Here is a 14,305-nt window from a genome sequence, read left to right as displayed (position 1 = left end):
TGTGAGATGAGTGCAATTGTGCGGTAGTTTGCGCATTCTTTGGCATTGCCTTTCTTTGGTATTGAAACGAAAACTGTCCTTTTCCAGTCCTGTAGCCACAATGGAATATCACTCAGTCATAAAAGGAACACTTGAGTTCTTTCTAATGAGGTGGATGAACCTAGAGATATTACACAGAGTGAAGTAAGTCAGAAAGAGAAAGATAAATATCCTATACTACTGCATTTATATGGAATTTAGAAAGATGGTACTGATGAAATTATTTGCAGAGCAGCCATGGAGACACAGATATAGAGAACAGACTTATGGACATGGGGCGGGGGTGGGGAGGAGAGAATGAGATGTATAGAGAGAGTAACATGGAAACTTATATTACCATATGTAAAATAGATAGACAATGGGAATTTGCTGTATGACTCAGGGAACTCAAAGAGATGCTCTGTAGCAACCTAGAGGGGTGGAGTGGGCAGGGAGATGGGAGAGAGTTTCAAGAAGGGAGGACACACATGTATACCTGTGGCTGATTCATGTTGATGTTTGGCAGAAACCAACAAATTCTGTTAAAAAATTATACTTCATTAAAAAATAAATTATTTAAAAAGAAAAAAACATGCCAAGTAAGGAATTTCCCTGGAAATCCAGTGGTTAGGTCTCTGAGTTTCCACTGAAGAGGCTTAGGTTCGATATCTGGTTGGGTAACTAACATCCCACATACCACTTGTCATGGCCAAAAGCTTGTATTAAGGAATAAAAAAAAATTAAATAAATAAATTAAAGAAAAATGGCAAGTTAGTTTTCTATAAATTCTGAATATAAAAGCTGGAAAAAAGAGATGAGGACATGAAAAACTATAAGAATAATATAAAACACAAACATAAAACATTAATATACCACTTTTAAAAAGCTCAGAAGTAACATTAGAGTCAGTAAAAATGTGCTTAAATAAAAACAATGGGGATATGTGGTACAGTAACAATGCTAAGTCATTTCAGTCGTGTCCAATTCTTTCAACCACATAGACTATAGCCCACCAGTCTTCTCTGTCCATGGGATTCTCCAGGCAAGAATACTGGAATGGGTTGCCATTTCCTTCTCCAACAGTAACAATATCATGATAAAACTTCTTTTTTCTAAATAACCACTAAGAGACATAGTTCCAGTCAACAGAAGAGAAGTACAAAGGGGGAATCATTTGACCTACTATACAACTGAAATATACACTAACACTGGCTTCCCTGGTGGCTCAGATGGTAAAGAATCTTCCTGTAGTGTGGGAGACCTGGTTTCGATCTCTGGGTTGGGAAGATGCCTGGAGGAAGTCATGGCAACCCATTCTAGTATTCTTGCTTGGAGAATCCCCATAGACAGAGGACCCTGGCAGGCTATGGTCCATAGGGTTTCAAAGAGTCAGACATGACTGAACAACTAAGCACACACACAAACAAGACAAGAATTTATTTTTAAAAACTGATATTAAATACTATGACAAATATGCAATGCACATAAATCACCATTGTTAGTCTCAAAGATACACGTTAAATATGTACACACGAAAAGTGAAAAAACTGATAGCATAATTGATAAATACTTCAGGTTGGCAGCGATCTGCAGAATAATAAAAATCGTTGGAAAAAATCAATCGCATTGATGATCAGGAATATTCAATTTTTATATTTGAATGAACATTCAAATATTCATATAATCAAAAAGATTATATGATACCATTATACAGCTATACTATTGATTTGAAATAGTCTAAAATACTAACTTTTAAGGCTGAGTGCTGAAGAACTGATGCTTTGAATTGTGGCATTGGAGTAGACTCTTGAGAGTCCCTTGGACTGCAGGACATCAAACCAGTCAATCCTAAAGGAAATCAGTCCTGGATATTCATTGGAAGGACTGAGGCTGAAGCTGAAGCTCCAATATTTTGGCCACCTATAAAAGACCTGATGATGGGAAATACTGAAGGCGGGAAGAGAAGGGTACAACAGAGGGTGAGATGGCTGGATGGCATCACTGACTCAATAGACATGAATTTGAGCAAGCTCCAGGAGTTGGTGATGGACAGGGAAACCCGGCATGCTGCAGTCCATGGGGTCGCAAAGAGTCAGACATGACTGTGCAACTGAACTGAACTGATAGATGTCCAAGTGTCACTCTAAATAATTCAGTTAGGGAAAATACCAACTTTAGGTATTAGGGGGCATTATTGAGTAATATCTTAAGTTATATACACTAAGTATGCAGTTTTCCCCCAAAATTAAAAATAGAAATACCGTATGATCCAGCAATTCCACTTATGGTTATTTTTTCAAAGTGTGTATCAAGAGGTGAATGGATAAGATGTGGTATACATGGATTATTGCTCAGCCATAAAGAAAAATAAAATCTTGTCATTTGTGACAACATGGAAGGACCTAGAGAGGATTATGCTAAGTAAAATATGTCAGGGTGACAAACACAGTATGATGTCATTTGTATGTGGAAACTGAAAGCCAAAACCAATGAACCAAAATAACGAAACAGTAATGTAGTCATAGATACAGAGAACAAAGAAGTGGTTTCCAGAGAGGAGAGGGATGTGGTGATGAGAAAACTAGGTGAGAGATTAAGATTTACAAACTTCTCTTACAAAATGAATGAGTTTGTGGGACAAAATCAACACCATGAGAATACAGTCAATGAGAACTGTCCTTTGGGCAGCTGGAATAAAAGAGCAGGAGAAATATAAGGGAATAAAAAAATAGAATTTTAAGAGCCTTTTCAGAGAGAAATTCTCTGTATTAGAAGAAACGAATCACCAGTCCAGTTTCGATGCATGATACAGGGTGTTCGGGGCTGGTGCACCGGGATGACCTGGAGGGATGGGATGGGGAGGGAGGGTGGGAGGGGTGTTCTGGAAAGGGAACACATGTACACCCATGGTGGATTCATATCAATGTATGGCAAAACAAATACAATATTGTAAAGAAAAAAATAGATAACTAAACTAATTTAAAAAAAAAGAAGAAGAAAAGAGAGAAACGCATTTCAGTTATACAAGGGGGGCATGATTTATCATGAACTTCTTACACTACTTGCAGAGTTTCAAAAACTTCTGACATGCAAGTCATGAAATATCTAGGGTAATACTGATCTCCTATGACTAGTGGAATGAGCAGATGTGAGAAAACAGAATTCTTAAAGACAATGACATAAGAACAGATGTGAGAACTAAATTTGCAGTTCCCTACTCAACCCAGACTGAGTTGTGTGAAAGGGGGAGTGATCCTGATGGTGGACACTGAGGTGATTGGCTTACAACAATTCATTAAGTTCTACCTCTGTTGAGGGTGTTATTCTATGCATGTGAGTTTTCAAAAAATAAATAAATGAATAAATAAAGTAACAAATAGATTAAAATATTTAATGAATAAACTTACATATAAATATGGAACATATAGGTACATACAGAGCTTATAGATAAAACAGTAGATGAAACTAACACTAAATCTATACAACCAAACAACACTCTGAGGTCCAGGATGACGTCCAGGTGCAGGTCTTCAAGGATTCAGAGCAGAGCCTGCAACACCAACACAGGTGATAGTCCCTGGGAGGTGCAGAGTCAGATAGAGGAGGGCTCCCTGCGGAGGGTGAGCAGGACCAGGACCCAGAAGACCTCCCAGGATCTAGACTTGGCTTTGGGGCTCACATCTGCAGAGCACAGGGCCTGTTTGCTGCTATTTGCTGAAGGCATTGTCTGTTAGTGGGAAGTGTTTAGAAATGTCCCACAGGAGCAAGTACACCTGGGCATCTGGCTGTCAAACCTCAACTCATGGGTCCCCTGGAAAGTGAGACTCAGGGAGAGGAACAGGGGACTCTGGGATCCAGGACTGAAAGCTTGGGTCTCCCCCTTCCCTCTAGGCCCTGGGAGGAGCAGGAGGTCAGATGACACAGTGGATAGGAGAACACGCCAACCCACCCTACACTCAGTACAACTGCTCCTGGGACCTGAGCCTTGGAAATGGACAGACACTTGGAGTCTCAATATTCCCTAATAATTGTTTCTAACCCACGACCAAATGCTCCTGAGATTGATGATTTTAAACTGTTATTAGGTTGTTGTAATAAAAAAGGACATTTTACCTGTTTAGCATATTACAACATGGAAATCTGAGAGAAGACACTGCTTTTTAAACTGTAACATATCAAAATATGTTATTAATGACAGAACCGGAAAAAAAAATAAAAGGAACATGAGTAACTTGAATCCTGCCCACTCATCCCAAGTGTGCTGCTCATTTGCTTCAGTCATGTCTGACTCTGTGCAATCCTATGGATTATAGCCCACCAGGCTCCACAGTTGCTGGGATTCTCCAGGCAAGAATACTGGAGTGGGTTGCTATTTACTTCTCCAGGGGATCTTCCTTTCCCAGGGATTGAACGTGAGTCTCTTGGATCTCTTGCATTGGCAGGCAGGTTCTTTACCTCTAGCACAACCCTCCCAAGTGCACACTGCCCTAAAATGCATTACGGCATTCTTTAGTTGGAGTTGTACACATACAGAGAAGTATCTACAGAACCTCCAACTTCAGCTTGAGAGATGGTGCCCTGAGGTGACCCAGGACCCCAGGGTTCCAGAACCTGAGGAACCCCAGACTCGCGCACCCTCCAGGCTTTCTGGGACCCTCAGGACCAGGGAGCACCCACAGGTATGTGGAGCTGCCAGGTGACCCCCTGCCTGGACGAGCTCTGGGAGCCTATGTCTCCTTCACTCTGCTCCCAGGAGCCCAGGACTGGGGAGGGCAGGGCTGCCCCAACCTCTCTCTGCAGCTGGTGATGAACTAGGGGTGCCCCCTGCTGCCTTTAGGGGGTTTGGAGGGCAGAACTGGGTCCTTCAGAGGGAGATGAGGAAGCCCCCGGTGGGGATCTTCAAAGAGAACACACTGGAACAGCAGCTCCTGGACTCTTGCACACGGTGGCCGCACAGTGCCCCTAGCCTCCCTGCAAATGTAAGAGCTGCCGGAGGAGCCATCCCAGCAACCTCGGGGGTTTCTGGGGACGGGACCTGTGCCCTGGGGAGACGTGCTCAGGGCATCCTCCACTTATCTGTGTGGATTATTACCACCTCTTGTCTAACACGTGTATGTGGAAAAAAAAAGTCTCATTAACACTGCACAGTCTCTGCGCATTCCCTCTTATGCCATCAACATAGCTCTTCCCCAGGTTTGGATCATGTTCCCATTAGTTGGCTGGAGATGGTGCAGAGATCGATGTTCTCAGCCTTTGATCTCTTAAGTGGAAAAGTCAAACTGAAAACCCAGGGCTAGGTCTGAGTATGAATGCTCTGGACCCCTGACCTGGCTGTGTCAGTGAGACGAGTGATCCTCAGTCATGGAGCAAGGGGTCCCTGCTCCATGTTCATGCCTGGAAGTACTAGTAGCTCCAGAGTTCCAGACCCTGCCCTTCATTATAAGGTGGCCTCTGTGGTCACAGAACCCAGGGCAGCTACTGGGGGATTAATGGCCGACTTTGGCACCGTCTTTAGTGTGAAAGTTACCTCTGGACCCTCATCCTTCTGACAGCTCACAGAGAGTTGTGCGGCTTCATGCAGACAATACAGGTCACATCCGTTAGGGCAGGTGTCAGAGCTTAAACTAGGGCACAAACAGATATGAATCAGGGAGATGTGCTATTGTATTGGGTAGCATTACCATAAGCCTGTCGCTTGATGAAATCCTGTAGTGCACACCCGAGGGACAGCAGCAACCAAGAACTCAAAGTAAAACTTGATTGTTAGCTTGGTGACCATGACTCTTGTTGAAAATCTCTTACCTCTGTGGTTTAGAGATGGTCAGTGCTTACTCTGTGCTTTTTCTAAGGAGTTGTCCCACTAAACATTTGGCCCCTGTGACTATGGACAGCCACTGACTCAGTGGACAGGCACACACTGTATAGAAAACAAACATTTATAGAACAATATGATATTATTGATAGTAGCTGTATTTAAATGGTAGGAATTCTGTATTATCAAATCTTGTATATTTGATTTTCTTTAAGACACGTGACTAGTGAATTAATAGAATAGCATATTTCTCTCAGGATTGACTTCAGTCCTCTAACAGTTTACTTTTAGTCAAGCACAAAGTCTCATAGAAAACATGATGTAGTTGCAGCAACTGTGGATCCTGGAGGAAGAATGATGTGGGAAAAATCAAGAGACAGTGACAATTTAGCAGGAGCTCAAAATAAGCAGGAGGAGTCAGGGGTCTCTTTCATTGAACGGTAGCATTCATTTTTGAGTTTTCTTTTCATTAGATTGAATATTTCCTTTTGATTAGGTGTCTCTTAGCTAGAAGGCAAAGCTCTGTTTTCATTTCCTTCCTCCTCTCCTTTGCTTTCCTTCCTCCTCTGAAGAGAATGCATGAACACAAATTCAGCTCATGCTCATTAGTCTCCTATAGCCATACACACCGCCCCGTGTCTACACGAAGAGAAAACCCCCTGAATGTTTACACAGCAGCCTCACCAGTGTTGTGACAGCTATTTTGTGTCGCTCTAGATCTAACTGAGGACCTGCCAGTCAACCCACCTTGCGACAGGGCAGAAGAGACTCCTTGTGTCTCCAAGGCAAGCTGTCTTTTTGTTTGTTTGCTTGTTTGTTTGTTTGTTTGGTCTGGTCTGAGATAGAAATATTGTTTCATTTTTCTTTCAGTAGAATTAAGTTATGAATCTTTGAGGGTGTTTGTTCCATTTAGAGACGATTCCCTGGGTTGAGATAATGTAGAGTGAGAGTCTTATTACAGACTCACGATGCCTCAGTCCACAGGATATTAAAATTGTTAGCATCCATTACACTCTGTAGAGTACAGAGGTCTCTCTCCTGCAGCAACATTTCCCCTAGGAAAAGAAGTCTGCAATTTCCAACGCAAATGGACTTGGAAGTTCCATCCTCCAGGCACAGGTCTTGCCTTTCATCCTGAGTACCAATGCTCTGATCTTGCTGGCTTCCCTGGATTCCACCACTGTTCCTCATCAGGTTTTCTACTGTCACCAAATGAACCAAAGGTTGTGCATCTTTGTGATCTTTTCCTCACAGCGTCTTCTCTTCTGTACTTGCAGGTGGCCCTTCCAGAATGTGAAAGTGGTTAAGTATTCTAGAATCATTCACTTGGGCAGAAAAAGCTCTGTAGATGGGAAGTTTGGGGCTTTCTCACTGGTGTTAGGGCAGACACACACTGATTCCAAATTCCTGCTGGGAATGAGTATAGGGGCCCTGCTGGTAAAAGTATCTTGCAAGTAGAATCATGTGGCCAGTACTATAGTTCCAGGAAGAAGCTGTATTATGGTTAATAGTGTAGGTTTGTGTCCATGGGACTAGGTATATCTCTATGTATAATGAAGAGTGTGATTCTTTGTGTGTGTGTGATTTTTTTGTGTTGTGTTTTTCTCGATTTATGTTACCCTAAATGTCACTGTTACTGGTGTCATCTTCCCCCTAAAAATTCGCATCACCATTGTACCATGAATGAGTATGTGTATAACAATTAAACAAAGTATACACATTTCCTGTATGATTTGATTTTATAGCAAAAGAAATCCTCTAACTTGGAAGACAAATTAGATCATTACCCAGGAAAATATTTACAGGATTTTTAAATTTTTTATTAATATTTTTATTGTCTCCGCTAGATCTTCATTGCTGCACAGGCTTTTCTCTACTCGTGGAGAACGAGGGCAACTCTATAGCTGTGATGCATAGACATCACTTTGGAGGTTTCTTTTGTGGCAGAACATGACTTCTAGGGCTCTCAAGCTTCAGTGGTTTTGGCACGTAGCTTGAGTAGCTGCGGCTCTTGGGCTCTAGGGCACAGGCTCAGTAGTTGTGGTTCACTAGCTCAGTTGCTCCAGGGCATGTGGAATCATTCTAGACCAGAGATTGTGCCTGTATCTCCTGCATTGGCAGGTAGATTCTTAAGCACTGAGCCACCAGGGAAGCCCTACAGGCTTCTTAATGAGCAAAACTGTGTTTCAGAAGCCCCCTTACTGGGTCAATTACACCTTCATTTAATAGTAAATCTCACCTCTTAGTAGGTCTTATGGCGTTTTGATTGGTCAGGATTCATCACTATGCCACTTTCCTCATTCAAACTCTTTCCTATTCCAGCCTCAGAATGAGTCCCCCCCCCACCCCACCCCACCCCATCTAAGGCACCTAGTGGTACTGGGGAGGCTTCTTCCTTCTGCCGGGAGCCCCTGGTGGTACCCAGATGACACACCCAGTTCTAGAGGAATCTGAGAAAGGAGGAACCTCCAGGCATAGATGGAGGAAGTTCAGTCCAGCTTTGTAGTGTCCAGTCGGTGCTGTTAACTCAATGTAACATTTTGCTCTGCATGTCTCTAGAACTTTTCCACCTTGCAACTCAAGTTTTACAACCATTTAACAGATCCTCCCAATGTCAACTTCCTTCCAGCTCTTGGAATTACCCTTCTACTCTCTGCTTCTCTTTGAGTTTTCATTTGGATACCTCAGGTAAATGGAATCGTGTGCTGTTTGTCTGACTGGCTAATTTCACTCTTAACTATATCTTTCCACTTCATTTATTGCTGACAGGATTTCCTTCATTTTTAAAGACTGAATCACATTCCACTGTATCTATGCATCACATTTTCTTTATTGATTTATCTGCCTGTGGATGCTGGACAGTATTTCCATCTTGGTTGTTGTGTACAATGTGGCAATGGATATGAGACTGTAGATATATCCTGGAACATTCTAGCTTTATATCCTTTGGACATAAACTCAAATACGTGATTGCTGGATCCTATGATAATTTTTGGATCTTAATAATTTTTGGAGGGACTTCCAAAAGGTTCCATAATGGGTATGTCATTTTCCATTCCTACCAACAGGATACAAAAGTTGCTCTTCTCCACATCCTTGCTACATCAGTAATTTTCTATTTATAATACAAATCCTGAAAGGTGTTATCTCCTTTTGACTTGATTTCTGTTTCACTGATACTTAGTGATGTTGAGCACTTTTCTTATGTATATTGATCACTTCTATGAAGAAATGATATTGTAGCTTTTTACACATGTGAGAGTTGGACTATAAAGAAAGCTGAGCACTGAAGAATTGATGCTTTTGAACTGTGGTGTTGGAGAAAACTCTGGAGAGTCCCTTGGACTGCAAGGAGATCCAACCAGTCCTGAATGTTCATTAGAAGGACTGATGTTGAAGCTGAAACTCTGATACTTTGGCCACCTGATGCAAAGAACTGACTCATTTAAAAAGACCCTGATGCTGGGAAAGATTGAGGCAGGAGGAGAAGGGGACGCCAGAAGATGAGATGGTTGGATGGCATTACCGACTCAATGGACATGAGTTTGAGTAAACTCCAGGAGTTGATGATGGACAGGGAGGCTTGGCATGCTGCAGTCCATGGGGTCACAAAGAATCGGGCACGAATGAACAACTGAACTGACTGACTGAAAATTCAGTTATCTGCCTACTGTTGTTTTGAAGTTGAGTTGTAGTAGTTTCTTTGATATTCTGGATATAGGCCCTTTATTCAGATGCAAATTTTCCAGATACTTCCTCTCATTCTATAGGTTGCCTGTTGTTGATTGTTGAGACTGTCCTTTCTTCACTTGGTAAATTTAGAAGCTCGGCAAGGATCATTTGGCCACACATGTGTCAATTTATTTGCAATTCCCTTCTTATGGTTCATTGGTCTCTCTTCCTATTCTGTTGCTGGTACAACACTCTTTTGACTGTTGTGGCATTCTTATGTGTTTTGAATTCAGGACGCCTTAAGGCCCCATTGTTCTTTGCTTTTAAGATTTTTTCACTTTGGGTTTCTTTTAGGTTCCATAAGTATTAGCATTTCGGGATTTTTTTTTCCATTTCTATAAAATTGAAATGAGTTTTTGTTAGTGGTTTCAATATATATGTACATCACTTTTAGTTGTATAAGGTCAACAGCACTAAATAGTCCTGTCTATGAAAATGGTATGTCGTTCCATTTACTTGTCTCTTCTTTCTTTCAACAGTGTCCTACGGTTTTCAGTGCACAAATCTTTCACTTCCTAATGAGCCTTTTGCATTTCCTTGTTTGAGTCATCTGAGTCAGGGATGGGAAAGATGGGCTCATGAAGAGAGGGAATGTCCTCCTTCCCCTCTCTACCTACCCTCTGGTTACTTGTAGTACAGGTGTGCAGGGACATGCCCTTCACCTCTGCCTACAAGTGAGCCCCCTACTGGGAATTTTCTTTGAATCTGAGTGTTCACCTTACTATTGAAATGTCCACAAGCACTCTTCCAATGCCTGGCCTGTGTCCAAGAGCCCCAGGTATACCTACATATGAATGAGCATATCAGACCATCGAATCTTCTGCAATAAAGAAAACCCAGAACAGCAGTTTAGTGTCTTTTCCTTACCTTTGGAGCTCTTAGAGCTGAATGTTCCAGTGTAGTAGCCACTACTCAGATCAGCCTATTTATAATGAATATACTTCAAACAATAATTAACGTGTTAGATTAAAAAAAACTCGCAAAAGCCACAATTACTTGTGTCCATGAATGTTGGAATTTCAGTTTCATAAGATTGAAAGTAAGAGCTATATTGAGCGTGTGGAAATGTATGGTTGAAAGGTGATTCTCTCAGCATCTCTCTGCCATGTGAAATTTTGCAACTGTGATCAACATCTTGTTGAAGGGCTCTGACTCCACCAAGCAAGCATGGGGAAGGTCTGTGAACCTGGAGGGAAGACCAGGGAGATGCTTTGTGAGCCAAGAGGAGGAGGAATGATGGATGGGTCAACTTGTGTAATAACTGTATTATTGCCCATGGTTGTCTTTCTACAGAATGTATCCTAGAGAGGATAAGCAACAGTGATGTAGAAGAGACCTAGGTAGGGCACAGTTCTCTGGGCGAGTAGCATTTAGAGGGAGAGGTTTCCTGAACCACTTAGATTTTACCTGCTTCTTTGGAGATAAAATAGATGAATAGGAACTGAGGATTTAAATTGGAGGGAGAGGGTTTCTGGTCCAACTGGGAGATAAAAGAAGGTGAATATAAACTGAAGAAGAAGAAGGAAATATGTGTAAAGTTGTGATTTGCTCCTCATATTTTAATGAAATAATAGAACTATGTGTCCATGCGTTTTGTTGTGCTGTGCCTATAGTCATCTCTTGTTATAGGCATCTCTTCTTGCTTTTACGTTTATTAATGTCCTTTCTCACAAGACTCCTCTTTCTTTGTCCTTTCGTTGACAAATATGAAAGAGTGGCTTATAGTTAGTGCCTTCAGGGTCTTATATACAAGGGACTTTGGCTTCCTGTTTAAATTCTCCTATGATGGCCATATCCTAATGGGACCAAAAGTCTAATAGTTACTTGACACTGCAGATCAAGTTCTTGCAGTGAGTGTCAGGTTCTGGGTGAGACATGAACTCTCTATTTCTGCATTTTCAGGACTTGTAGATTCCCCTCACGTTTGTCTTCACTGTTTATTTCTCATGTAAAGGGTGTTCTCGGAGTTGGATAAGTCAAAGCACACAGACTCTGGCGTCCCAGCCTGGACTGAGTCTCCTGGAGCTCATCTCAGCTTCCCACCCAAGGATGCTGTGCTGAAGGTGCTTTCACGTGAGAGCAGTCCATGTCCAGCTGCCCCTAGAGACCAACATGGCCACAGATTCTAGCAAATGTGAAGGAGCCGCTGGCTTTCTTAACACATTTGCTCTCACAGCCCTGCTGACCTGGTCTCCTGGGATTGACCAGACCTAGGTCAGAGACTCAGAGCAGCAGGACACAAGATCACTGTTCCCCGTAGAACCCAATGCTCCACCCAGACAGCCCTGCCCCTGCTCCCTACACCCCAGTCCTGCCCAACCTGTGACCTTTACTCAAACTTTCCCAGGTTTCATTCCTCCCAGTCCTTCCAAGGTTGGGGTAAATCCTGGCTGGTTCTATGTGTATATGAGGCTTCCCTATCTGGAAAACCTTTGTGGCATCACTTCAGAGTAAGATAATTTGGACACACTACTTTAATTATAATATTGTTTTCATCCTCCCTAAGGGGCTAAGAGACTTAAGCAGTTATTTTGAGAATTAAGTTTCTCCCAGTTATCTAAAGTTACCTCAGGCACAGAATACTTGTTACCTGAAGTTGGTTGTGTATCGAGGCTGTTGTGGAAAGTCATGCAGTGAATTTCGGACTGCAGATATCTCTTTGTGATACTGATTTAATTTCCTTGCTATAAATATCAAGAACTGTGTTTGCTGAATCATATGATATTTTTTATACTTTTATAAGGAACCTCTTAATGGTTTCCACAACATAGCCACACAATTTACATTCCCACCAGCAGTGTACAAAGGTTCCAGCTCCCCACATCATGGCCTTAACCTGTTAATTCTTTGCCTTTATAATATACAACCTAACAGGCAGGAGGTGTTGATTTACTTTGCCCTGATGATTAGTGAGGTTGAAAACCTTTCCCTTTGTATGCTAGCCATTTGTATGTCTTGTTCCTGAAACATCAGCTTAAATCTTTACACATTCCTCAACTCCCTTATTTACTCTTTTAAATATTTTATTTGTTTTGCATTTGAGCTGTGGTATTTTCTTATGTATTTGGAGTATGAGCTTTTTATCTGATATATGGCTTGTAATTTTTCTGTAGGTTATCTTTTCATCCTGATTTACTGAAGAGACTACCCTTTTCCTATTTCATTGTCTTAGAACCTCGATGAATTTCATTTGACCGTGTATCCATGAGTTTTCTTGGGGCTCTTTATTCTGGTCTTTAGGGCTATGTATCTATTTCTATGTCAGTATCTTACAGCTTTGACTCCTATATCTTTGTAATGTGTTTTGAAATCAGGAGATGAGATACTTTGATCTTTGTTTTCAAGATTATCTTGTCTATGTGGAGTCCTTAGTGGTTCCACATATATTTTTGGATTTGTTTTTTCCATTTCTATGAAAATGTTAATATTTTGATTGGTGTTGCAATGAATTTTTACTTAGCTTTGGGTAGTGTAGAAATGTCAGCAGTACTAAGTCTCAAGTCTATGAGCATGATCTGTCATTTCAGTTCCTCCTGCCTTGTTTCACTCTCTTAGTGTGGTGTGTAGTGTTCACTGAGCTGGACGTTTCTCTCTGAAGGCCCTGTGTCCTTCCCTGATCTCAGAGTCAGTGGTGGAGGGATGGGTTCATGAGGAGACTCAGTGTCCCTCCCCCCCCCCCCACCTCTTCTCTGATGAAGTTCAGCACAGGTGCCCTGGGCCCTGTGTCCATACCTCTCCCCTCAAGTGGAACACCTGCTGGGAAATCCTCTAAGATCTCGGTGTTGACATTGCTGTTTCAGTGTCCCAAAGGCTCATGAGTACTTGGGATGTATGCATGAACTCAGGAAATACCTACAAATGAATCATCAAATCAGACCAGCCAAATACTCTGCAGAAGCTGTTGGGCTACACTTTACAGGCCTGCAAGCCCTGTCCATTGCCTGGACTTGAGACCAAAGAAAGACTCCAGAGTTGACAGAGATATCAAAGGTTTAATAGATGGGATGTCTTACATATCTGAAGTAAAAGGGTCCTGGAGATGAAAGGTTGTTGCTGAACCACAACAAGACGCCGGGATTGTCAGCGTCAGGAGGAGAAGAATTCAATCCGGGGCCAGAGACGAGGCTTGATGGCTCAGAGCTTTTGTGTAATAAAGTTTAATTAAAGTATAAAGGAGATAGAAAAAGCTTCTGACATAGGCATCAGAAGGGGGCGGAAAGAGTACCCCCCTGATAGTCTTCAGCTGGATGTTATATAGTCACTAGCAGTTTGTAAATGAAAGAAAGGAATGTCATAAAACTCAGAATGGCATCAGGCCCCTCATCCATAAGATGTATTTGGGGATAATCTTGGCACCAGACAGTCAACCTGGGCCATAAAATGATTGACTTGAATCTTGTAGAAAGGCAGATTACCACACAAATAGTTTTGTTTCCATAGATTAGGGGAACAATGTCTGAGTATAACATAATGGTTTGTCAAGTAGGTTCTGAGCCATTAGGCACAACTGACTTGAGGACAGAGTTTGGGGTAAATGCATAGCACATTAACATAGCTTAAGACAAACATCTCCATAAGAAGAATGCATTGGTTAACTCAAGGTTTGAGAATAGTTCACTTCAGGTGAAACCAGGTGTCATTATGGCAACACAGTATTTTAAGAGAAACCTCCTTTTAAATTTGTATAGAAAAGGGAAAAAATGTATCACTAGTTTGTTTCCTCCTGCCGCTTAAGAGAGATAA

The sequence above is a fragment of the Giraffa tippelskirchi genome, chromosome 5 (genome assembly GCF_054371585.1).
Source record: "Giraffa tippelskirchi isolate mGirTip1 chromosome 5, T2T-mGirTip1v1.2.pri, whole genome shotgun sequence".
Taxonomy (NCBI): domain Eukaryota; kingdom Metazoa; phylum Chordata; class Mammalia; order Artiodactyla; family Giraffidae; genus Giraffa; species Giraffa tippelskirchi.
This window is presented reverse-complemented; position numbering follows the sequence as displayed.